The sequence below is a fragment of the Pogona vitticeps genome, chromosome 1 (assembly GCF_051106095.1).
Source record: "Pogona vitticeps strain Pit_001003342236 chromosome 1, PviZW2.1, whole genome shotgun sequence".
In the NCBI taxonomy this organism is placed as follows: Eukaryota; Metazoa; Chordata; class Lepidosauria; order Squamata; family Agamidae; genus Pogona; species Pogona vitticeps.
The window spans coordinates 343773549-343800419 of NC_135783.1; the positions used below are offsets into that span (position 1 = coordinate 343773549).

Genomic DNA, 26871 nt, shown 5'->3' on the forward strand with positions numbered 1-26871 from the left:
CACGCTTGTTAGTGTCTTGGATGCATTAGCAACACGCCCTGACCTGAAGTCACAAAAATATTAAAAACGAGTGCAAACGCCTGGTTTTCAGTGTAAATAGAACATGAATACTTCGATACATGATATAGCTCTAATCCTTAAATGGTTAGTCTTAGAAGACTGTGGTAGCACGGAACCAAGCGTTTAATTAAAAGGCTTTAAAGGGAGATTAGATAAATTCATAGCTGGCTGGATAGCTCAATGATTTAGGTATCTGGTAGCAGAGCTAGAGGCTGGGAGTTCAATTTCCACAGAGGCAGCCTGTGTGGCCTTGAGCGCACAGCCCCAGAGCGACCCCTGGAAGAAGGAGAAGATAAACCACTTCTGATTTTTCTCTATCTGGAAACCCCTGAAAAAGGGTCACCCTAAGTCAGAGTTGACTTGACAGTATGTTGACGGTACGTTGCTGTTGTTGAAAAATACCAGACACATTCAAAATTATAAAAACACTGACTGGTATTATATAGCAGGTACAGGTTTTAATGAAAAACATTGGTGCAGTATGCGTGCTGTTCTTAATATTGCCGGTTTTTTGTAACTCTGATGGTGTAATTTCTGGTATCTGTGAATGCTTATAGTACTGTGTGAAATTTCTTGATATTGTTCCCAAAGCCCCAATGACTATGGAGACCACTGAAGTGTGTTTCATCCACGAGCAAAAGAGTTTGATTGCCAGATCTCTGTATTTTGCTGGTTTTTCCAATTCTTTATTTCCAGCTCTGGCATTTCCTGGAATTGCAATGTCAATCATCCAGACATTTCTTTGTTCTGTTACTGGCAAAATAAGTGCACTGGTCACTACGTAAAAAATATAACTTTACAGTCTCCAAAAATATAACTTTCCATCATCCTGATATTCCCAAGGGATCCCATGGGATCATCAGGCAGAGAAGGTGTCAGAAAATGATGAAGTCAAGATCTGGTGGGATTTCTGGCTCCAAACTGGTAGACACCTTGAACATAACACATTATCGTTGTTGTTATTGTTAATGGAGGGAATGACTATCAGAGGCTAGTCATGATAGCAACACGCTACCTCAAGGCTCGGAAAGACAGTAATGCTCTGAATTAGGGATGAGAGAGAAATTAATTTAGGGTGTGTTCAGACAGTGGGAAAGCTGTGCAGCCAGTCACACCAGAAAGGGAGTGATTATCCTTAAGATGATCTGTCTGTTGACATATCACTTCTAGTCTAGTCCCCAAAAGTAGTAGCCCTACAGTTAGATCAAAAAGCTCCATCTTGCGTACAGATCAGGGTCAAGCTAGAGCACAATTCCATGTATGTCATGTAGTCAGCCATGAAATCACCAAGAAACAGATTGCACCAGACGCCTGCACAAGTGGTCCCCAACGTGATCTGTTTCCCTGTGTGACCACACCCTCAATTCACGTCTTATTGTCACATTTCATGTGAATATTTTATTTTCATGACTGGCAGCCTGAGAGGGTTTTTTTAAATTGGATTTTTAATTTTAAAATTGTTGTGCTCTGTTATTTTTAAATGTGTTGTTTTTAATATTGATTTTATTTACTTTTGTAATATAATACTGTTTTAATTCCTTTTTTAATATTGATATAGTTACTGTTTTCAGCTTTTAAATAAATTTTTAATTGTTTGAAGCTGCTAAGGAGAAAGGCAGGGTAAAAACCATTTTAAATATATAAATTTCACTCATTTTGATTCCAATGCCAATTATCAAATTTGTATTTCCTAAATCATTTGGAAATTGTGTTGATATTTGTACAGTTCTAAATTTTGCTTTGAAGTTCTTCAGGGCTTCTTTTAACCCCAAAACATGTCCGTGTGGGACCATTATACCTTAATATATGCATCAATGAAAATAAAACTGAGGCAAGCATGACTAAGAAAACTTGCATTCATGTGTATTTTAGGAGAAATGTTGTGGAAATGTATACTAATGTCTCTGCAGACTTCTTAAAAACATTCCTAACTGATGCAGACATGAAACAAAATGGGCTTACCATTGGAGTTCTTACAGGCTCGCATGCTGCCTTTAGTAGGTGTGGCTTAAAGGGAACTTTCTCAGCAGGGGTGACTGTCAATCTAACCAGCACTAACCAATATTTCCCTCTTATCTCTGAATTCAAGGAGAGTCACACCTCTATGCTTTGTGTCTCTTTCTTCCTCTGTTGTCTGTTGGAAGCAGTGAGTTAAGAATTGTTGTTGAAAGCAATCATGTTTGTCAGTTTGCTTTTTGATCTGTTCAATTGTAAGTACAGTAGATCCTCTACTTACAGAATTAATCCGTATTGGAATGGTGGCTGCAGGTCGAAAAGTCTGTAGGTCGAGTCTCCATTGACCTACAATGCATTGAAAACTGATTAATCCGTAACCAGCCATTTTTGTTCCGTTTTTGTTTTTCTCTGGTTTTTAAGTTGATTCTCCGGCTACAAGTCGAACCTAAATTTTGCAGCCAGAGAAGTCTATAATTTGAAAAATTTGTAAGTCGAGCCGTCTGTAAGTCGAGGTTCCACTGTAATGGAAACTTTCATTCTTTCTCCTATTAATGTCTCACAGCGAGTTATTGAGACTGCAAATGCCAGTTTATGAGGAAAAGGGGGTGAACTAATCTGGGGACATTGAAACTATTCTGCTCTGTGAATGCTTGCATTTCTGTGCAGTTAGAGAAATTTAACCAAAAATTCTGCAACACTTACATTTTGGGTGAAAAAAGAAATCAAGTAAATTCAAATATTTCCATCACTGCTCTAAATTATCAGTCACCAAACAACAGCATGAGAAGATGTCTATTCTCCTCACACCCTGTTTTTGGGATTCCCACAGCCATCTTATCGGCCACTGAGTGAAACTGGATAGAGACTAGCTAGGATTTCAGTTTGATCTAACAAAGCCCATCTTGTGTTCTTATGTGAACAACTCCATTTTCATCTGTCGTAACTGGAATATCTGACAAGTATTGAAGCAAGAAGGATCAATGGTCTATGTTTATTATGTTCATACTTATGAAACAAAAATGAATAGTAGAATATACAATATCAAATTATATGGCATAAAATAAAATTGACGAATTCTGCGAGAGTACCTTGGGCTCCATTTTTTGAGAGTCAGAAAGGCAGGCTAGAAATTAATCAAATAAACTCAAATACATAGTGGAGCATTTAAAACTCTTTTAAAATTGTTCAGGCTCAGATTTCAAGAGACTTCTAGCTCAGCTATGTGGAAACTCATGAGTTTCCCATCCATCAACTCTATCCTACTTGTCGACTAGCTACTTTGACAAAGACTGATGGGTCTCAAGTCCAAATTGCATTCCGTGTAGCCACACACCTTCACCATATCTGCTCTCAAGAAAAGGGAGTTCCACTCCTTTGGATTGACAGCCACCAGAAACACCTCTCTGTATATTTGCTTTTGGTGGTTTTTTAGATACGTGGTCATAACGCAGGAGATATAACAAAGGGTTGGCGCACCCTGAAAATTAACATCTTTTCTTCGGCATAAGCTTTCATGGACTGCAGCCTTGGTCATCAGATGGATAGACTTCAACTCCACATGGTTAAACAATGTCCCTTCTGTTAAAGAAATGCCCAATAGAGTAGTTGTATTTGTTTGTTTGTTTGTTTGTTTATCCTTCCCAACTAGTAACAAAGCTACTGCTTTGGGCAGCAGAGATAACAAAATGTAACAATAATAGAAAGTCGATTTAAAAAAATCAAAAGAAAAAGATTCCAAATCTTCTGTTAATTGGTTACATCAAAAATAACAGCAAGCTTTGTAGTATTTTGCAGGCCAACAAGGTATATTTACTTAGAGGCATGCGGATTTGTGTTTTTGGACTATAACTCCCATAATCCTTCAGACATTCTGGCAGTTGAGCTGCATGGAGAACCCTGGGAGTTGTAGTCTAAAAACACAAATTGGCATGCCTCTAATATTTGACCTGAGTTTTCATTGTCTGCAGCTCCCTTCTTCATGGGCACTTCACAAAAGCTTATATCAAATAAAATGTAAGGTCCCACAAGTCTCTTTGTTCCTTTTGCTGCAGCAGACTAAGCACATGACTACCCTGGGGGAAAATGTGGAAATTACCATAGATGTGGGGCAGGCAGATTTGCATTTTTCCGTTGACCGCAAGACTCAAAAGAAAATACAAATCAGTCTGGAGTCCCCCCCTCCCAATTTGTAAATTTTCCCCTCCACTACTGCAGCTTCCATGTTTTAAGAAACTGATCCATTTACATCAGTTCGAATATGTGATCACTTGATCCAATGCAGAAAAACCAACACATTAACACACACTCAGAGAATGGTGAGCAAAGTTCATCAGCAAGATTTTTTAAAAAAAGGAAAGCAAAGGGTGAGCAGAGTTTTTATCTCTTTTAACAGAAAGGAGGAAGCAGCACACACTCAGGGGACAGCAAACAAAGCCCATCAGCATTATTTTTCTCCCCCCACTTTTTTTAATGATAAGGATGAACAAAGCCCTTTCTTTTTTAACAGCTTGCAGCAAAGCTGCTTTGTTTACAGCTGATTAACCAGTTCCTGCTTTGCCATGTAACTTGCTGGGCTATAAACAGAGCTGCAAACAAGCTGCAAACAAGGCTTCCTCTCTCTCTTTGCATGGTCATTAAAGGTGGAAAGACCCGAGGGAACCTGAATTCCCCATTGCAACTCCAAGTAAATTCGCATTTCTAGCCACCTTAGAGTGGTCATGTAGACCAGATGGATGGGGTACAAATCAAATAAATAAATAATAAATAAATAAATTTCCCTTGCTGTAAAGCTGCACCGTAACTCAGCTAGCCACTTGGAAATAAAGGAATATAGGCTACTTCTGACATATATAAAAGGCATTAATCTGGCATTTAATGAACTTGCATAATCTTTTTTTAAAAAGCCACCAGTGATCACCACTGCATTTTAATGCCACTTCAAGTACAGTTTGCATTGAATTTTCCTCTTCTAAGGTATTATTAAAAGTACAGGGACCCTCTCTTCTTGTTCACAACTTCTCTTTATAAAAGATACCTTGTAAAAGTAACTAGTTACTTAGTACACATCAAAATGTACTGTGATCCTTCTTTTTACATTTCTTTTGAAATATAATGTCATTTGTTGTTGTAAAAAAATGTAATGCATTAGAATACATTACATTACTTAGGATTTTTTACTTCCAAAGTCTGAGGAACATGAGGAAAGACGTCTCACTGAGTTCAGTGGGGTTTACCACCAGATACATTGATATAAGTTTATCCTGTTAACAGCAGTGGGCCTCGAGTTAGCTGCAAAGAACTTGCACTCATGGCTATGTTTGAGCTGGACCGCAGCCAGGATGTTTTTCAGCTTGTTCTTGGCCCCAGAAATAATGGGAAGTGTTGTGTAAAGAAGACACGTTGCCAGTCCTTATGATGTCTATCACATGCAGCCACACCCCAGGAGCTTGAGCACTCCAGCTGACATGTGTGTGGTCTTTGGAAGGTTTCATGGCTGAAAAATGCTAGCATGCAACCTTGGCAAGATGTTGTAGTATGATGGCAACAACAACAAACGCAGAAACCCTCTAGCCCAACATGACAGATGCTCAGATAGTTACTTTTCCTACTTAGAAAGTGCAGGAGGCAGTTAGAAAAAGAAGTTCTGAGGATGTTGTTTGTGGAAAGATCAGAGCTTGAAAAAGTTACTTTTTTTAGACTGCAACTTCCGTTGGTCGACAGAAATCTGGGAGTTGTAGTCTGAACTTGGTGTGCAATAACTCTTCAGCGCTTGCATAGATGCCTCTGTGTAGATTCTCATGTATGTGTGTGTGTGTGTATGTGCTTGTGTGTAAGAAAGAGAGATGAGTGTAACAATGACTCATTGCCCCGAAGCAAGATTGGAAAAGGAATTTCAGGAAGAGAGATGTTTGTTTTGGGTCTCCATCTTCAGTGCCTTGGCAGCCAGAGGAAAACTTTCAGCTGCGCCGCCTCTCTTTCTGTCTCTCTCCACCCCTGTATCCATACCGATGCACACCAAAGTGGATTCAAGAGTGCCAGAATCAGGGTTGCAATAAACCAGTTGTCTTCTTCCTCCTCCTCCTCCTCCTCCTTCATGTCTGAAGGAGTGAGTCAGATCCAGACAAGGAAAAGTCGTGGAGTTGCTCCATGCCACTCTGAATGAAGCAGTCCAGCTGTTGCTTTCCTCCAGGGGAGATGGGATTTCACAGGCTGCAAAAGAAAGCTGCAACTTCACACAGAGAGAGTTGGGAGTGTGGCAGAAACTCCTGGTGGGTGTGTGTCAGGAGGGAGGGAGGGAGGGAGGACTAGGCAGTGCTCTTTCTGACTGGATCCAGGGTGGGAGGGACTCCCCACACGAGTTAGACAGCAACATTTTGTGTTTTCCTGAACCTCCGCACTGCTCTTCGCCAAACGCTGCTGCACAGAGAAAAGAAGGGACTGCTTGATCCCACAGAGGCAGAGCTTCATCTAGTCTGGCTTCAGAACTTTGCAGAACTTTCCCCCCCCCTTTGGGTAAGCCTCTCTGTCTTTCGTTTTCACCCTCTTCTGCCTCGGTCGCGAGACAGCGTTTATGCTCAGGATGCAAGGCAACAATTGGCTTGGCCACTGTGTGCACGCGTGAATTGTGATAAGAAAGATTGTACTATATCAGATGCTGTCGAGATGCCAGTTATTTGATGAGTGAAATCCCCAAGCAATGTTGCACACTCACTTTGTCTGGTTTGCTGTGTCAGGGAAGTAAACCTGCAACAACACATCTGAGGGTGCAGAATTATGGGTTTTGCATAGCTGCTTGGTGCATCTTTTTGGATCAAGAATTTCTAATGTAGATAGAAGCTGCAGAGCTTGATGGGCGCTTTGTTTTATGTGTATTGCAAGGAGACACAAGTCTTAAAGGAGAATGAGATTCACACCTGGGAAAGCCACATCTCCCCTGATCTTAGGTTTAAGTGCTTGCCACTAGATCTGAAGTGTGTTGTCTCAAAACTCAAGTCTCACCAGGATCAGCAGGAGTTTTTCTTCCTCAACCAAGCATGTATAGGAAGTGGCTTTTGTATACTGATAATATGTGGAGAGCCAGTGTGGGGTAGTAGATGGATTCTTGGACAAGAACTCAGAAAATGTGGTCTTAAGGCACATCCAGATGAGGGAGGTTGGAGCAGTCTGGTGCATAAAAGGTTCTTATCTTCACTGTGATCTGTTTAATCTCTCACTTAAGTAATCTTTTCTGTTCACACTAATCAATGTTTCTTCTCCCATGAGAAGGATCCAGACAGGTCTCTAGATCACTCCAATCTATCCTCATTGCAATTAATAACATTTCCCTTTCTAACCCCTTCCTTACCTTTTCTTGCAGCTGTCAGTGGGTTGTGGCAACTTTTTTTTTGTTAAATAAAGTAAGTGACATAGCGAAACAGCTATGCATCTAGCTAGCATAATACACATAATGCCATCTTGTTTAACTAGAATAGCACTGCAGCAATAGGAAAATATTTTTTAAAAAATTAAATAGTACAGTATGAACATAGAGGAAGGAGGTTCTCCGCCATCTCTTTCAATGCTATAACCCAGTGGTTCTTAACGTGGGCGATAATGCCCCCCAGGGGGCGATTTCATTTTTCAGGGGGGCGGTAGAACGAAAAGGGGCGGCGTGGGGGCGCTGGAGCAGAAGGGGGGCGGTAGGGGGGCGCTGGAGCAAGCCAAACCTGTTAAGATGGCTGCAGCCTTTTTACAGTGTGCATGAATGTATATATTTTCCTCCAATTTTAATTTCGTTTCAGACTTTATGTCTTGAAATTTTTAGTTCCTGCATTTGTTTTTATGCCCTTTTTATATTTCTTTTTGCATCTTAAAATTCACTTGCAACTAAATCATTAAATGTTACTTTTTGGGGGGCATTTCATTTTCTTGGAATTTAATTTTGTTTTCAGGGGTCATTGGATTTCAGTGTCTTAAATAAATAAATAAATAAATAAATAAATAAATAAATAAATAAATAAATAAATAAATAAGATATCATCACCACGGGGAGGGGGGCGATGATAACTTCCTCAATGGCTCAAGGGGGCGTTTCTTTCAAAAAGGTTAAGAACCACTGCTATAACCCACCAAATATTTCACAGGGTTGTCCCCTTGAATAATAAAGCCCACAACTCTATTTTGGTGCAAACTAACTATTCACACTGAATGGGATAATTAAGAGCACTCTGAATTGTGCTGTGCCAGAAAGGAGCAGGATGGCTCTAAAAAGGAGTGTGATGGATCTCTCTAAGTCAAAATATGTACCGTATCTATGCTATAATTTGATTCGAATCAGATATCATCAAAAGCAACCCAAATCGTGAGCTGTATGTCTGTCTGGATGTCTTCTTACATGGAAACTGAACGATGAGTGGCCATGCTAAGCCAGTCCTTCAACACCTTGCCTACCTTGAAAACTTCATTAGGGTCACCATTAAGTCGGAAGCTATTTGATGCCACAAAAGGAGAAAGTCTATGGAAGCTGAGCTGCAAAAGCCTCAGCTTACTTTACTTCCTTCTTGATTCAACAGCTACTTCTATGTGAGCCACCGCCCAAATTCTGCATAGACAGAAGTCTCAACATTTTGTGTTGCATGACCAAGACAGGGCATGTTTTCTCAATCTTTGATCCTTCACGTGTGGTGGATTTCAATTCCCAGAAGCCCTCAGCCAACATGGCCAATTGTATGGGGTTATTATGGGAACTGCAGTTTGAAGGGACAAAAGTTCCCTACACTTGCTCTCTTTGAGGAGGACGTAGGGCCACCTTGTGCACAGAGTAAATACCCAAAGGGTACCTGCAAATGAAGGGAGTGAGGATTGATTTCAGTGGATTGGAAGGAGGTACCCGTGAGGGATATTCAGCAGACTTTGTCTCCACTGCAAAGTGCCCAACTCCTGCCTATTTCTTGCATAGTAATCAGTTCGCCTTCAGCCCTGTTTTTCAAAATAGTTTTGCAAAAGTGAGTGTTCCATTTCTGAGATTGGGTGGCTATGACAAAGAAATATGTGGCACTCCCGCCATTATTCTGTACATCACAGTATTATCTGTACTGAATACCAACAGTTCTTCAAATTCACAGACAGTGGCCCATCTCAGGGCTTGGAGAAGTTACTTTTCTGTCTGACCCTGCTGTCTGGAGATTCTGCAAGTTCTAGTTGCAGAAAATGGCCTTTCTGGGCTTTATCCTGCCTTACAGCTCTGATCTCCCTTTACTGGAATAGGTGAGCTGAGCTGTGGGGGGCCTACTGGAACACACTGCATACACACCTCCCCAAAGAACTCTCCCAGTAACAGGTGACCTGTACAAGGTCCAGTGCACAAACTGTTCAGGGTATGGAAGTGACAACTCAACACTGCTTTGCAACAGGAGTGAGCAATCCCTGGGGCACAGAAGTCACATATACCCATCTCTGTACCTTGGAAGGTTGCGCAAGCCACCAAGTCCTACCCCTGGAAAATTGCTTTTACAAAATAGGGTTTCTTTTTAAATTATAAAGGCTACTTACACCCTCTAGTGGTCAAAACAGTTTTCTTAAAAAGTTAAAAATTTAGGGTGGAGTAGGGACGTGGTGGCACTGCCGGTTAAACCGCAGAAGCCTCTGTGCTGCAAGGTCAAAAGACCAGCCGTCCTAAGATCAAATCCATGCAATGGAGTGAGCTCCTGTCACTTGTCCCAGCTCCTGCCAACCTAGCAGTTTCAAAGCATGCAAAAATGCGAATAGATAAATAGGAACCACCTTGGTGGGAAGGTAGCCTTTACTTTTACCTAGGGACATCTTGAAACCTGGAAGAAATATCTCCCAAGCTCCTAGAAGGCATAATTTAAAAAAAAAATCTATTTTTCCCTATTTTTAAATAGGGGGCCTAGGAATGCTAGGAGGTCCCAGGGATTAAAAGGCTCCCTTTGGGATCCCTCATAGGCAGCACGTTGCCCACCCTGTTTTACAAAGTTGTGTGCAAGCACTGACACCCCAAAAGGATTCTAACGCAGAATCATGTTTGTTAGATGTCAGTTATTTACATGAGCCACTGACTTCCACCCACCCAGGCTCTCCTTTCCTAATTGTTTTTTATAAACATAAAGGTATGGCGTGGCAGTCTTTGGTCAAATTGAACAAAACAATTATTAACAACTCCCTACTAATTTCTGATCCCAGTTTCAACAGCAGGTATGTAAAAGAGTCTGATTGATGCATGGAGACATAGAACTCATATGATGTAGCAGTTGTTGGAATGGGATTTAGGAGTTTAAGCCTTGAAACTCACTGAATAGCCCTGCTCTGCAGAGTTGTTGTGAATGCAAAGTAAGGATAAGATGGAGAAACTATGTAGGTGAATATGAATGTCATTTTAAGTGAAAATATACCATATTTTTCCATGTATAAGACAATACTTTTGTCTAAAATCTTTATACTAAAAATTGAGGGTCGTCTTATACACAGAAGTAAGCAGTGATCAAAGGGCTGCAGGATTGCTTTCCCTGCCACTTCCTAAGCCCCGCGGGGCTTACGAAGTGGTGGGAAAAGCAGCGATGAAAGGGCTGCAGGATCAAAGGACTGCGATCCTGCAGCCCTTTCATCACTGCTTTTCCCATCCACCCTGGATGGCTTCACAGGCCCCCAAGGGCTGCACGATTGCAGCCCTTTCATCCTGGAGCCCTTTCATTGCCGCTTTCCCCCTCCACTTCTACAGCCCTTTGATCCTGCTTTTGCAGGACTTAAGAAGTGGTGGGGGAAAGCAGCAATCCAATTTTCTAATTTGGGGTTAGAAACGTGGGGGGTCGTCTTATACACTGAAAAATACAGTATCTCTCCAATGAATATGTTTGGTATTTAAATTTTGATATGGTGGATATATCAGAAACCAAACCTCAGCTTTCTGAAAGAAGTAAATAGAGGTTCAAAATCACGGATGTAGAATCTGTGGCCTCCAGTCCATTTTAGGACTACAATTCCCATTAGTAATAGGCAGCTGATACTGATAGGAGCTGAAGTTATAACAGCATCTGGATGGCTACAGGTTTCCCAGTCCCATCCTGATAACAATAATTGTTATCAGGATCTGTATCTCTATTTTGAATGAGTTTCATTGTCTACTAATTACGATGGCTGTATATTGTCTCCAGACATGAAAGTAAAAAAAAAATAAATGTTAAACAAATTCTTGTCCATGGTGATCAGTAAAAAGCAAACAGCCCAAGAAAAGCAGTTCAAGATGCAATATGGAATACAAGTAACTCGGAATGTTTGATTGAATTTACACTAGAACTGTAGCCATACCATAAAAGCAGAATAGAGATGGCCTGGAGCAGCTTTTTAAAAATGAAGAATTTTCTATGCAATAAAAAAAATGTAAATTGGCTTCGAGAACACAAATGGTACTACTACACAAGATGTTCATGGTCATTCTGTATGGCAAAGAATCATGGACTCTAGAATAGGCAACTATATAAAAAAGATAGAAACATTTTTAATATGGAATTACTACAGGATGCTAAGAATCTCTTGAGCTGGCAGGATGTCCAACAAAGAAGTGCTAAAGCAAATAACTAAAGACAAAGATATCATAAAACTCAGAGGCCAGTATCATATTTGAGGTGGAAGGCTATCATGTGTTTCCTCCACTCCAGCAGTGCTCCTATTGAATGAGTAATCATACAGCTAATTGTGTACCTGATCGCACAATCATTACAAGACTGGGCAAGCAAAGGAGAGCCTGCTGGAGTGGGAGGAATGTGCGATCACCTTTCTACTCTGCATTTCTTGAGTAGGATACAAACCATAAAACCCAGAAAGCTAGAATACATTCAGTCATGTAACGAGAAACCAAAAGTACAGATTAGTACAGCTGATCATTCACAGGGAGGCAAAAGAGCACAGGACGGAAAATAACATCTTGACTGAAGAATCTTGATCTTGTGTAGAGTCAACACAACCAAAGTCAGTGCAGCCATCATGACATCCTGGGAAATGTTGAGAAGCCAGATTTGCTTCCAGGTTTCCAGATCATGTTATAGTTTTTCCATATGACACTTGTACGCATAACAACTCTGTGTTGTTCCCACATAGGTCTGGCAAGCTGGAGCAACCCAGCTTGGCCTCAAATGGTGCCTTTAAGAAAAGTTTGAGTTGCAGGCATGATTACTCTACCATGCTGCAGATCAAGCGGCTACTACAAAAATGGGGTTTATAGTGTTCATTCTTGACACTTAACAAACAAATAGCATTCCGGTATGCTATGGCCACCAGTGTTTCAGTGAAGCCATGGTTCATGGGGTCAAAGTGACAGGACGTTTTGATTTGAAAGGACTCTGCTAATCCGAGAATCCCCTACCCACCTGGTTACCGCTTCAGCTTTCCCTGTGGGCTCAGCTGCAATCTTCACAGAGGTGAGGGTAGGAGTGGAATTTCTCAACAGTCATATATTGTTATGGGCTACTTTTTGCTGGAATGCTAAGTATTAGGGGGTGGAGTGGCTTGGTCTCAAATTGGCAATTCATACCCATTGGCTTTATGAAATGAACTGCTCCAGGTGAAACTGAAAACTGCTAGAACAGGTTTGCTGATACAGATCAACATCACGTCTTGCATTTTTGGACTCTCAGGAAGGTGTGGCCATGAGTGATGATCACTCTCACTGTAACATTTGCCACTATAACACTGACTGCCTCACCATCTCCTACTTTGCTAATCAGTATTAAATTCTGGCTACGAAGCACTTAATACGTTGTATGAAGGCCTAAACATATCTAAGAGCAGGTTTTCATGATAGCAGATTTCTATAGGTTTCTACAGATTTCTATGTGGTTGCAGTTTTGAACAATAACTGTAGTCAAGTATCACACAAGGGCCTGCACTTCCTCTGAGGCTGCTCTCCTCCGCTCATTTGCTTCAGCGTGAGTCATATTAAACCTAGCAAGATATCTTTCCAAGTCAACAGTTTTAGTTACACACACTTAGGAGTGTCCCACTGAAAGTGACCGAAGTTACTTCAGATCAAATGTACACGAAAGCAGGCTGGAATGATAATTGTTTCTCACCGAGCATGCAGTGTGCTAGCCAGGAAATCCAGTGCTCGGTCTAAATGATGAAATAGTTCTTTATTAAATATAAGCAAGTATGGAGAGAGAAGGGAGGAACGTTTCACCAGGTTGTAGCCTGTTTGAAGGCCTGTTTATAAATAAGTTCTGCTGAAGTATACTCCCAAGTAATCTAGGGTTATTCAAAATACACAGTATGACTGCAGATCTGGATGGGCCTATTAAATAGCTTTAGGCAAGGACTGGGAATAAGGAATACAGCTGTTGTCAATAGATATTTCTCATAATAGCTATATTAGTTATTTGTTTGTTAAATTGCTACCCAGTCTTTTCTCCAAGAAGCTCATGGCACAATATCTGGCACACCTCTCTGTTTTTATTCTCCTAACAGTCCTACAACATAAGTTACGATTAAGAGACAGTAACTGCCCCAGGGTCACCCAGTTAAGCCTGATGATCAAATGGAGATTTCAACCAGATCTTCTAAGTGTTAGCCCAACATTCTAACCATTACACCATGCATATTGGAACCTGCCAGTTCGATGGCAGTATGCAGATAACAGTGGCGGTTATGTCTTGTTTGTAGTGGAAATTAAGTCCTTTCCAGGAAAGTTTGAAACAGAATGCTACCCTATACATGCCTTTTGATTTAATTTTTGTTCTTAGTTTTGTGACTTCAAATAGAGCACCTGTCCTAACAATCATATACTGTGAAGGGTGGAGTAAGGTTTTCGGCATAAAAGCAGAGCCATAACTAGCAACAGTGGCCATATTGGTTAAGCCAGGGTGGTGTGAGAGTGGTCGTGTAGTCTAGTTACTTAGTTGTTTATTTAAAGTACAGTGGTGCCCCGCATAGCGACGATAATCCGTTCCAAAAAATTTGTCACTATACGGATTCGTCACTATGCGGAACAAAGAAGCCCATAGGAATGGATTAAAACACGTTTAATGCATTCCTATGGGCAAAAAAATCACCGTTCTGCGAAAATCCTCCATGCGGCCGCCATTTTCGCTGCCCGGTAAGTGAGGAAAGGGCGCGAAAACACTGCGGGCGGCCATTTTATTTACCTGGCGGCCATTTTGGAACTACCAATCAGCTGTTCTTAAAACATCGCTATGTGAAAATCGGTAAGCAAAACGCTTACTGATCATCACAAAGTGATGTTTTACCATCTAAAACAGCGCAAAGCGATCACAAAAACGATCGCAAAAACATCACTATGCGGATTCATCGTTAAACGAAGCGCTCGTTATGTGGGGCACCACTGTATAGGGAAAAGGTGGGGCAATGATGTGGACCAGCTTGGCAGGAGCATGTGAGAGCATGTGTCCGTTATGTGACAAGTCTATCTATTTTGTCTTTCTGTCTGCCTGGCGGGGCGTGGCTGGAGGCAGCCTGTGTGCTCAGGCCAGGCATGTTGATGCCCTTACAACAGGAAGTATCAGCAAGTGAATTCATACCAATGCTGCGTCAAATTTTGGTACCCTATAAATTTTGAAGCCTAGCAGCACAGCCCCCTTTGCTAGCCCTTGTTATGGCTGTGCACGAAAGGAGTCTATAGGTGACAATTGCTGAACGCCACAGAAAACCACCAGCAGCCCACAGGAAGTTACCATGGGGTGGGGAGTGTGTGGCCTTCTGGATGTTGTCAGACTGCATCTGCCATCAATTAGCCAGCATAGCCAATGATGAGGGATCATGGGAAAAGTAGTCCAATGACATAATTCAAAAAAGGATTTCAGAGAGATCGTCATTTATTTCTTTGTTTAAATTTTTTCTCCCACCCCTCTAATGGCCAAGCCACCACTGAAAGATAAACATAAGCAGGGGATAAAACTACAATAACAACCTTATAGAATAACACATACAAGCTAAGTCTGTGTGTACAGTCTGTCAGTCTGTTTGAGCAGCAGCAGTGGTATTGTGGCAACTTCAAGACCAAAAAATTAACTTTATTGTGCTTTTCCATTGATTAAAACCCACTTTCTCAGACACATCACTGCCACACATCCATCCACTCATACGAAGTAAACTGTAATCCACAAAAACTCACATTGAAATAAATTTGTTATTTGTTTGTGTTGCTTTGTTTTGTTTTGGTTTTGGTGTTACTTCAGACAAGGATAATTTAACTTTAATTTACTTCCATGATCTAAATCTGGATTGAACCAAGATGGACCAGAATCTGGGGAAACATGCTTAAGGTTATACAGTATTGTCAGACACAGATGTTATCTAGGTGGGGCTCTCGAATTTACCTCCTGCCATGTACAAACCTGCAATAAGCATAACAATGTTGAGAATTACATTAAGCTGCAGGATCAGAGGTTTTGGCACTTAGCAGAGAACACAAGCTTTAAATTTGGATCAGGTGCGTGCACACAACACCTGTGAATTACTGCAACAAGCTCGGGAAAACTGCTGTGCCCTGAACATTTTGGCAACCCAGATACATTTGGACACCTTTGAATTCACGGATGTTGAGAACCTATCTCCATCTCTCCCAGTGGTGGCTACTGACAACATGTCATCTCTGTGCTTGATTATATTTTGTATTCTTCTCTTGTTTTTATTGCTTTTAACTGCTGTTCACCACATTGAGCAAGGGTGTCTGCAGGGATCTTTCCAGGAAGGGGGCAAACCTGCCTAGCGGCACGTTGGCATAATTCGTGTGCCCAGCATGTGTCACTATGATGCACTGCATTCAGTCACATTACCTTGCAATACATGCATTAAAATAATAAGAACATTTGGCAGTCAAGAGAAGACAAATGCCCCCCCATTGACACTCCCTGGACACCTGTGAGACCCTGAGCATTATGGAAACAGTGGAAGAGTGGGATCTGAATTTTAAAAAGTTATTTTTGGCACCAGATCCAAACTTGTGACTACAATGTCACAGGAAGAAGTTGCCAAGTAGTCCAAAAAAAGAGAGATTTTACAAGCTATGGGTGGGATCTAAAAGTTTATACACATAAATAAATAAATAAATAAATAAATAAATAAATAAATAAATAAATAAATAAATAAATAAATAAATAAATAAATAAATAAATAAATAAATAAATAAATAAATAGCAGGTGTGTCTGTGTGTAAAAAATAGCAGCAATCTGGAAAATCCCAAATAGCAATTCTGGAACTGAGGTTCCTTCTTAATACAGCACTATTGCTGAGCCTGTATTTGCTGCTTAGAATTTTGGTATACTTTGCTTTCGCTTCTCTAAATAATGCTGGATAGCTGAGGAAGTTAGTCATCTCGCTGGGGAGCCAGAGGTTAGAAGTTCAGTTCTCACTATGCATTCCGGACTGTGTCACCTTGGGCAACATGCACACAGTCCCAGGTTGCCCCCCGGGAGAAGGGAATGATAACCTCTTCTCTGTAATCTCTAACTAGCAAACGCTGAAAAGGGTCACCATAAGTCATAACTGACTTGATGGCTGTGGATTTTCAAAAAAGGAGAAAGGAAAAGTGCCACACCTGTTCTGAGACATGTATAATTTAGGCTTACTCTCTGCAGCAGGATTGGAAGCTGTTAAGGTGACTTCATGTACCAAGTTTTGAGAGTATGGCTAGTTTATTTGTTTTTCTCTTCTTCTTCTTTTTCTTTTTCTTTTCTTTTTAATCCGTCTGATTGTCTTGGATTACCTGCATCTAAAACCTACTTATTTCTTATCTTTGGAACCCTGTGGCACAATGGTTAAACTGCAGCACTGCAGCCAAAACTCTGCTCACAGCCTGGGTTCAGTCCCAGGTAGCCGGCTCAAGGTTCACTCAGCCTTCCATCCTTCTGAGGTCAGTAAATTGAGTTCCCAGCTTGCTGTGGGTGCAATGTATAGTCTGCCTAATTAAAATTGTAAACCATGCAGAGAGTGCTTTAAGCACTATGGGTATATGATATATATTCATACCTTATATTGTATATAAGCAGCACATTTCTCCTTTCCTTTCCTTTATCTAGTGTGAAAATATCTTAGCCACAAGCATGTGAACCATAAGTATCTGTATAACATCTATAAAAATGTAGATAGCTTGATTGTGAATTGTATCCTGAGTGGATCATTCATTGGTCTACAACACTTCAGTTTGCACCCACACTGTAGAAGGGAGAGTTTTCCATTTAGAGCTTGTGAGGAGCCTCATTGGCTTTCATATTGTAGGACTACAAATGGGACATTAATGTAAAATATGCAGCACTGAGAAAAATTACTGTTTCTGGACTACAAATCCCTAGCTAACTTCAGCACTAGTCACACTAGCTACAGGGTTCCAGTAAACAATAGTCCAAAAATGAAACTGCCCCCAGCTCGGGAAACAAGTTGTGAAGGAGCGGTAGACCCAAAGGAGAAAGAACAGAGTGAGCCATCCCCTCAGCTAGAGATATCTGAGCGGGAGAGAGATATAGAAGTAGGGAAGACAGTGGAAAGTGAGGTGTTGAATGTAGAGGAAGGGAAAAGAAGGGAATCAAAGGGGGGAAAGGAAATCTGTCTCGTGGAATTGAGAGAGGGAAAAAGGGAGGAGGAGTTAATTTTGCCCATGTGGGAGGAGGATATAGGGGAGCAAAGTGGGAGGAGATAGTTCAGTGCAGTGGTTCTTAACCTTTTTGAAAGAAACGCCCCCTTGAGCCATCGAGGAAGTTATCATTACCCCCTCTCCACGGCAATATCTTATTTATGTATTTATGTATTTATTTATTTATTCATTCATTCAAGACACTTAAATCCAATGACCCCTGAAAATAAAATTCAATTGCCAACCAGCCACAACAGGACAGCAAGAAAAGCCAGAAAAGCTGCCGAATTCCCACCCACCCAGGATGACCCGAGCCAGCCCAGTCCCTAGAAATCCTGCCATGCCATGCCAAACTGACCCGTTTCTCTCTGCGCTTCCCTTGCAATGGGTGGGAAGGTGGGCAGGAAGGCAGGACGGACAAACGGGGCTTGTCTCTCCCTCCCCACCCAGGTGCAAGGCAGCACTTCACCGGGCGAGGATGGGGACCCGAGAGACCCTTTCCTTCCACCCGATTCACACTCGGTGCTCCCCTAAGGAAGGAAGGCGAGACGTGGCAGGCAGAAAGAGCTGGATCGTCTGGCGGCTGCAGCAACACCATATCCACTGCCAGCACCACGGCTGCAGCCGCTTTCACAGGTTTGGCTTGCTCCAGTGCCCCCCTACCGCCCCCCTTCTGTTCCACCGCCCCCATACCGCCCCTTTTCGTTCTACCGCCCCCCTGAAAAATGAAATCGCCCCCTGGGGGGCATTATCGCCCACGTTAAGAACCACTGGTTCAGTGTACCAAAGAGGGAGAAAAAGAAGGAAGGGGAGGAAAAGAAGGGGAGAAAAGAGAATACGAATATGATAGAATGTGCGGGTTGCTGGAGGACTTCCCTAATTCGAAGGTAGGAGGGTTGCTACCTGACCCGGACAAGTCTAAAGAAAAGGGGACATTGGCAGAAACTCTAGAATGGACGGTTGTGGTCCTTCTGCGGGGACAAGGTCACTAAAGGAAGGTGATTTGACCAGACCCTTCCTTCAACCACTCACCACTGGAAGGAGATTGGGCCAGACACCCTTGTTGTGGGACAATAGGCATAGTCTGGAGTGCTCTGCTGAGGAAACCCACCGATTGGGAACGTTTTGGGCCAGACCCTCAATGAATCCTGTCAATTTCCAGACAGAGTTATCATCCTCACAGTTTGGACAGTTACCAGATCTTAGTTGTTTTGAACCAAGAGAAGTTGTTGTAGACTCACCTAAAGTTAAACTAAATGAACCTGTTAACGTGCAAAAAGAGACTCAGTTGTCATTTCCCGCCAAAAAGGAGGAACTGCTTCAGATCTTTAATGAACCCAATCACACAAGTTTACTTGTTGTTCGCACTTAGCAATCAAATTGGTCGTTAACATGATAGATGCAATACTAGCAAGATTCCTAGGTTGGCTAAGGCTGATGGGAGTTGTAAGCCAGCAACGTGTACATGACCACTTATTCTAGAGGAATTTCAAAATGGCCCCCATGGAATTCCATTCCCTCAGGAATATGCTTTTTCACAGGAGCAGAACTTTCCCTTTGGTGGTTCCTTCCATATAGAATTCCAACCTCAGACAGTCCTGCCGGGCTCTGTCCTCAAAGTAGTTAGAAAGTCATGTCTTTTCAAAGTACTTTTATGACTATAAGGTAAAGGTAAAGGTTCCCCTTGACAATTTTTGTCCAGTCATGTCCAACTCTAGGGGGCGGTGCTCATCCCGCTCTTCAAGCCATAGAGCCAGTGTTTTGTCCGAAGACAAACAATCTTCCATGGTCACATGGCCAGTGTGACTTAGACACGGAACGCTGTTACCTTCCCACCGAGGTGGTCCCTATTTATCTACCTGCATTTGCATGCTTTCGAACTGCTAGGTTGGTGGGAACTGGGACAAAGCAACGGGAGCTCACTCCGTCGTGTGGATTCGATCTTACGACTGCTTGGTCTTCTGACCCTGCAGCACAGGCTTCTGCGGTTTAGCCCACAGCGCCACCACGTCCCTTTATGACTATAGATAGCTGTTAATAGGGGTTTGTGGTGGCCATTGTCCATTGTTCGTCTGTGACTCTGAGAGTTCTTTTTTTAATGGGGTGTGAGCTTCTTCTGGGGCTTGAAATAGATGTGGGCAGAGACCCAGTCTGGGAATCTGAGTGTTCCCCAAACAACTGCAGAGTATTTGTAGAAGAAGGGTAAGGTATGCTGTTTTGTGCAGAAGCATCAGGCAGATGGGAATCTTAGTCATTTCCCTTCCTGATGTTTTTGAAGCTGAATCCTATTCTCCCTGCCATAATTCTCTACAACATCACAAACAATGCCAGAAATTCTAGTAGATCGCAACTAGGATGGAATCAGAGGGGACTGGGTGACTCAGCTTCTCCATAAGTTCTGTTGCTTTAATGGGCCTACTCTAGTTGTGACTTAGTATGCTAAGTAATGGGATTTCAGCCATGATCTGGAAATCTGGCTCAGAGAGAAGAGGGTGTTGCAAGAAGGAATTGCTAAGCGCCTCATCATCCACCCACTACTTCTCTACTTCACATCATGCCTTCCCCACACTGCTGTGCAGCTGTTCAGTAAACAGCCAGGTTCTTACAGCCTGACCTCTATGCAAAACCCCACCCTTGTTGAATTTTCAGTCCATGATTTTTTTTTAAAAAAAAAGCTGTTGTTGCATACTGGGCAGGAGTGGATGGGTATGAAGATTCTGCTGTAACTTTGCAAGCTGTTTACTCTGGCATTCTCACTTAATTGGGGGATAATAGAGGTCTCATAGCTGATAGAGAAAATAAGCAAGTTTTCCTTTGATGTGACCATTTTTTGCTGTTTTTGGTATAGCACTTCCATAAAGTAAACTCAGCTTTTTGGTTGGGAGGCTTATATAAATCTTCCTTGGGGAAAGTGTGCTAAGGATGATCTCAGCTGCTACTTAAAAGCCATTCACTGGAAATGGCAGCTTTCCAGTCTAAAGTCCTTTTTTAAAAATGTGAAATACACCAAGATTTTGCAGCATGAGAGGAGTGCTGGCAAATTAACTTTGGGGAGTCTTTTTCAGGGCTCTGATGGAAGAGAATATTTTAAGTTACGTATATTATTCATCTTTTTATTAGATACATTTTCATTCCCAGAAGTGAGGTCAACGTGCTTTCTTCCTTCGTGGCCAGACAGACTTGGAAATCCAGCCAACAGGCAAGGATGCTGCAGAATTTATTAAGATGTACTGATTTGGCTTGGTGTTTGGGACAGGCCAGAACAAGCTGAGATTCACTAAGCTAAATGTAGTGTGTGACCTATATGTTGTGGACTTTTAACTCCTTGATAGTCACCCTGTGGGGTGCCCTATAGAGAGAAAGGCAGCATATAAACTAATGGGTGTGATCAGATGGCAAGAAAAGATCACATCTGATTGCACTGGGAAGAGTCACTTTGCTAAAAGTGATCTCTCTTGAAATGACCGATCCATCCATGTGGGAATCACTCCAGCCTGGTTCCACACACCCCTGCAAAACTAATAGCACTGCCACTGGACCAAAAGGGTCAAACTTGGGTATGGATTGGGGTCAGGCTGCTCATATGTTGTGTGACCACTGGCAAACAGCTTGCAACAGAAACAGTCCAAAATGCAAGCTATTTCCTTGTCTGATTGCACCGTCTGTCACAGTGGAGTGTAACCAATGATTTACTGTATATTTATAGCGTGGTGGATCCCATTCCCATGTTTCCTCATTGTGGCATAGAGGTGAGCCTGGGCTTTTGGAACCAGCAACCTGTGTTAAGTTCTAGTACGTTGGTAAGGCTTTGAACACGACCCTAGTTTTGGACTCTGTCTTCTCTCTGAGAGTCAGTCAGCCTAGCAAGCGTGGAGAAGGTCATCACGAAAAGATTGGCTACCGCCATTGTCACACAATGATTGTGTGGCATGGCAGCTGTCAGCATGGGTCCTTCCTGCACCAATAGAAATCATGGATCTTGCTTGCAGCATGACTTTTAAAAGGAATTTATTGCTCAACTCACTGCCTTGATTGCGGGCAATCAAGAAAAACATTCTGCTCCAGTTTGCATTATTAAACCATGGTAGTGGTGTCGCCAGCATTCTGCAAAAACAAAGGGACATGCCCTCTGTTATTTCTAGTGGCTGATCCTGGTACGACACTTTGAAATTATGCAAAATACAAAAGGCTTCAATAGCCCTGCCCTTGGCACTTAGATTGGATAAAAGAATAGCAGAAAACCTGAAAAAATTCTGCTCAGATATGCACCTCTAAAATACTACAAAATGCTCTTAAAGTGTAACTTTCAAAAAGAATTAGAAAATTTTGTTTTTTATACCTGAAAAATAACCCTGTATTTGTTTATCACATTGCATTTGAAACATGATTTTGTTACACTCTTGTTATCCAAGAAAGAAACTCATCATAGGTAAATATGCTGCTTATATTTATTTAATTGTCTGTTTGTTATCAGCAAGTCAGCAAACCAACTTGGAACACTGAAGGACTCCTTTCCTACCAGGCATTGCAGTGCAGTGATTTATTTTATGTACCGAAACACTCAAATTCTGGCTTTGCATCAAGTGAGGCTCAAGACGGCCAGCAACAGTGCACAATAACAGATCAACATACTAAAGCAATTTAAACCATTTTAAAGATAGCTAGACAGATACAGAACAGAATTGAAGAGCCAGGAACAGTATGTGGAATGGGTCCAGAAAACAGATGCTTTAGTATTCTGATATCCCTTATTTAAAAGCTGCCTGTCCTGCCCAAGACATCCTGCTGCCTGAGGCAAAAATAGCACAGCATCGTCCTCCTCTACTGGTTCCATGTACAGAAGCCAGCAGGTGTGAGAAGTAGCTCTTACATGAACATGGGTACCCAGACAGACTCCTCCACCACAAAATGTTTAGGGGACACACAGCTGTCTGTCTGGTTCACCTAACTCTGTCCCTAGAGCAAAGTGGAAAGACCAAGATAGCCCAAAAGCAAGAACAGGCAACTTCCAGAAGCCCGGGGCCACACTGCGGTGAAGGCTGGTGATTCTGATGTCAGTGGGGCAGAGAATCTGTTGCAGGTCTTGTTCCAAACTTCCCAGGAGCTATCCAGGGTGCTGAACCACTTTTGGCCATAGGGTTTAATACGGTGGGTAGCACCTGTAAAATCTGAAAGAAAACCCAGAATGGATTAACTGCACCACTGACACTGGAGCCACCAGCCATACATACTGTCTTCCAGACCAGAAGTAACTAAAAGGAAGAAGATTGCTACATATGTGCGCTCGTGCTAGAAATGGTTGATAGGCTTTTGTGAAGGTAATTGGTAGCGTATTCCAGAGCATAAAAAATCTACTTTTGAAGGCTACCACTTCCAGAAGCTCTGCAGAGTGTTTAAGTTTTGTAGCACAACATAGGAATATTTCCAAACTTTGAATTTCACTGTGTTCCCTTAAATCTCTGCCATAACTAAAACTAGCTTACCAATTTGAAAATGTTTACAGATTCTTTCCTTCTTCTTTATTCCTATCAGAGCATTGCACAATTTACAATTATGGACTTATATTTCATAATATAAAATTTAAAACAGTATAATAAAAAATTTAAAACACAACATTATAAATGAATTACAGTAAAATTTAAAACATTAAAATGTAAAGATAACTAGACTTAAGTGGGCTACTTTAATAGTGTTATCTGTACACATGGGGTGGGGCATAAATGGCATGCTCTTAAGTGTTTCATTGATTGAAATTCTCCATGGTCACAGAAAATTTGTCCTGTATCCAAGCAGACCCATTTTACTTGATGATTCTTTGATCTTTAAATTTTTACAGATTGATATCAATCCTTCTAAATTGCTAGATGAAAGGGTTTTTTTTAATATAGTCATCCTTTGATAGAGAATAAATGTTCAAGATTAGAGGTAGAGTGGGGAAATATTGCAGGGTAAAGCTACAAAACCCTGTTATTATCTTCCAGGCAAATATTAACTCTGCTCTGCTCTTGATATGGCTGAATGGATGCACTCTCCGCATCATTTAACTCTGTTGGCGTTCAGTAATGCCTTCATTGTTAACATGAGGTGCAGACAATAAGCATTGTAAGCTTCCCATCTGTATGGCTTTCTAAAATGCCATTTCACCTGCTAAAGTTGGATTCACTCACATGATCAAGCAGCATCTGTACAAAATCCAGATTTTGTACTGTTCGGATGTTGCATCTTCCAGCTGTAAAGTGGCTTGTGAACCACAAGCACCGTTTGCCTTTTCACATCTGAAGCAGATTTATCAATTTATTTAGTCAAGCCATGTGTCCATTTTGTCCAACACTGGGCGGAATCCTCTTGGTGTAATTTATGCCATGTAAGACAGATGACATCATCATCCGGCAATTGAGATATTTAGTTTCCTGATCCATTTTCATCTATCTTTGATAGCCTCCTCTATCACCTACCATCCTGAGGCTCCCAAAGACTTAATCAGAATGAAAGGGAATCCTAGGGAGCCTCAGAACCTGAAAGGAGAGGATAAGATGCTTTCAATGAAATTGAACATTCCAGTCATTAGATGATGACATTATTCTCCTTTCATGAATAAAGTTGATTAGAGGATTTCAGCCATTTACTACTAAATAACTAATACCTTCTCTTAGATGAATTTTCAGCAATTGAATGAGCCACTTTGCAGAACTTGAAAAAGTTGTGGGTTTTTGTTTTTTGTTACATCTCCCTAGAAACCTGTAGATAAGCCTGATGAAATTCTGGGAGTTGAAATCCTAAGCAGTAACTATTTCAAGCCCCAAGACATTTTGTAGGTAAATCATCTTAGACATTAGCCGGAAACCTATTCTCTAAGTAGAAATTCCAAGCTCAGAATTCTACATTCCCCAAGTAATTCATTATGTTATTCATTACTTCTGGATAGTTAGGCTGCCCTTATTATTATTGTTGCTCAGAATTATGTCGTTTGTTTGCTGCATTAGACATTTTTAACAATCTGCATCATCAAAAGGCCAAAAAATACAGGGAAGTACTCTCTGGTGGCCAGTTTGGATCATAAAATCATGAGGTTGGAAGGGGCCTATAAGGCCATCAAGTCCAACTCTCTACTAAGTGCAGGAATCCAGGTCAAAGCAGATCTGATAGGTGGTTGTCCAGTTTTCTCTTGAATGCCTCCAGCGTTTGAGTGCTTACCACTCCTCAACTTAATCAGTTCCATCGTCGTACTACTCTAACAGTTAAGAGGTTTTTCCTGATATTCAGCCAAAATTCAGCTTCCTGTAGCTTATGCCCATAATTATGTATCCTGTAGTCTGGGATGACCAAGAACAGATCTTGCCCCTCCTCTGTATGATGACCTTTCAAATATTTGAAAAGTGCAATCATATCACCCCTCAGTCTTCTTTTCTCAGTGCAAAACATACTCAGAAAGTTATGCTTTGCAAATACCGTATTTGCCGGTGTATAAGGCGACTGGGCGTATAAGACGACCCCCCAACATTTCCACTCGAAATGTAGAGTTTGTTATATACCCCCTCTTCCGCATGCGTAATTCTGGTTCCTTTTGCTGGGAGAGAGCGAGGGTTTCCTGGAAGAGGGGCAGCATCAGCGCCGAACAGCAGACTGTCGGGAAGCAGCAGAGAGGCGGCAGCCATTTTGGAGAGGCGGCAGCCATTTTGAGAGGCAGCAGCCATGTGGTCGCATCTCAAAATGGCTGCCACCTCTCTGCTGTTCCCCACAGTCAGCTGTTCGGCGCTAGAGTCAGGCTGTTCCCAGGCTAGGAGCAGGGCTCTACTCGGTCTTACTACCAGGTAAGTGACTACGCTGTGAGAGAGGGAGGGTTTGCTGGACATGCACCCGGCGTACAAGACGATCCCCCCACTTGGAGGCATGTTTTTCAGGGCCAAAAAGTCATCTTGTACGCCGGCAAATACGGTATTTATAAATTAACCCAATACAAAACACTCTGATGTGCTTCTTGCTATACACCCTTCCTTCAACTTGTTGGTGAATGAGGTCTTCTCCTAGGAGGTGCTTCCACTTATTCTGGGGTTTCTCCAACCCAACATGTGCTGCAGCCATGGCACATGGTCACCTCTTCACTAGGGGCCAACTCTTCCTTCTCACAAACAAAGAGAAAGAATCAGGCATCCACATCTCCAGGCATCCACATGAAACACCTGTGTCACACATCCTATGATGCCCAGAGTGGAAGAAGCACATGTGCACTCCCCTTCCCTCTCTTCCACATGGCAAGAGATCGTCCACTTAGGAAATCTATGGCTGGATTCTTTATCCGGCAACTTCCACTGCATGTAAAGCAACTTCGTACTTGTGCAAGCCATGCTTCTAATTTCTCGTTGGACAAGGGCTGTTTTTGGCATTGCTTTTTCTGCACTCACTGCCCATGTGGGAGCCATGTAGGAGCTCCTTAAAAAGCTTTACAGCATGGTCCCTTAACCATGTGGAAATTTAATCCCTTGTTCACAGTTTCCCAACAATGCTGTTACACCATCACTGTTGTATAACAGTATATCCTAATGACCGCTCTGTAGTTAAATTTAGCTTTGTGATGGGAGAGTCCATCACTGAGCCCAGCTCAAGCTTTAGACCTGAAAGCACGAAGGACTAAGTGGGTGGGTGGGGGCATGTGTAAGTCACATCCAATTCCCACACCACCCAGAAGTTACTCAGATCTTGAAACAGAACCTGTAAATGTGCCCATGCTGACAAAACTCCACTTATAATAAGGCAAGGGTTCTGACCATGAATTCCCAGGCTCCACAGAATCACTTTATGCTAAACATATGAAGGTTTGAGTGATCTGCGAACGCATAGGAAGAAGGGGTGTGTGATATATTTACGTAGTACTCCACTCTTTCAGGCTTAATGCCTGAATAGGGCTTATTGGATGCCTAAATGGGGCCTTAGCATATGATGTGCCAGGTATCAGAGTCCATACTTGAAGGAACAGCCCATGGAGTGGTGCTGCACAGAGCTTAGAAGTTAACTCTTTTGCCCTACAACTCCCATGAGCACATTGGTGCAGTGGAACCAGGGCTCCCCAAGTCAGAGCACCAAGACTTTCTGAGTAGCAGGAGCTATGCTGTTGCCCACTTCTTCCAGAGGTTTCCCTATTATCTCTGAGCTTAGTAATAATCTTCCCAGCAGTGGGGAGAGATGAGTTCTCCTGGAAGCAGTATATTCTCACAAGCTGTCCTGGTGTGGTGCAAGATGTTTGACGGTGGCTTTGTCTTGAAGGGTAATGAAGAGCCATTAA

The 26871-nt window shown here is 42.0% G+C and overlaps 1 protein-coding gene across 2 annotated transcripts in view; it reads left to right on the forward strand.

Annotated features, from left to right (window-relative positions):
- The window catches only part of AHNAK2 (AHNAK nucleoprotein 2), a 128954-nt gene that overhangs the window by 28194 nt on the left and 73889 nt on the right, over nt 1-26871 (forward strand). Inside the window, exon 1 of one of the 2 annotated variants that reach the window (XM_078383836.1) lies at nt 6175-6528. The exons of the other annotated variant lie outside the window; for it this stretch is intronic. The gene's annotated coding sequence lies outside the window, so the exon portion shown is untranslated. Of the gene's footprint in view, nt 1-6174; nt 6529-26871 lie in introns of those variants that run through there. 2 annotated transcript variants of the gene reach the window in all.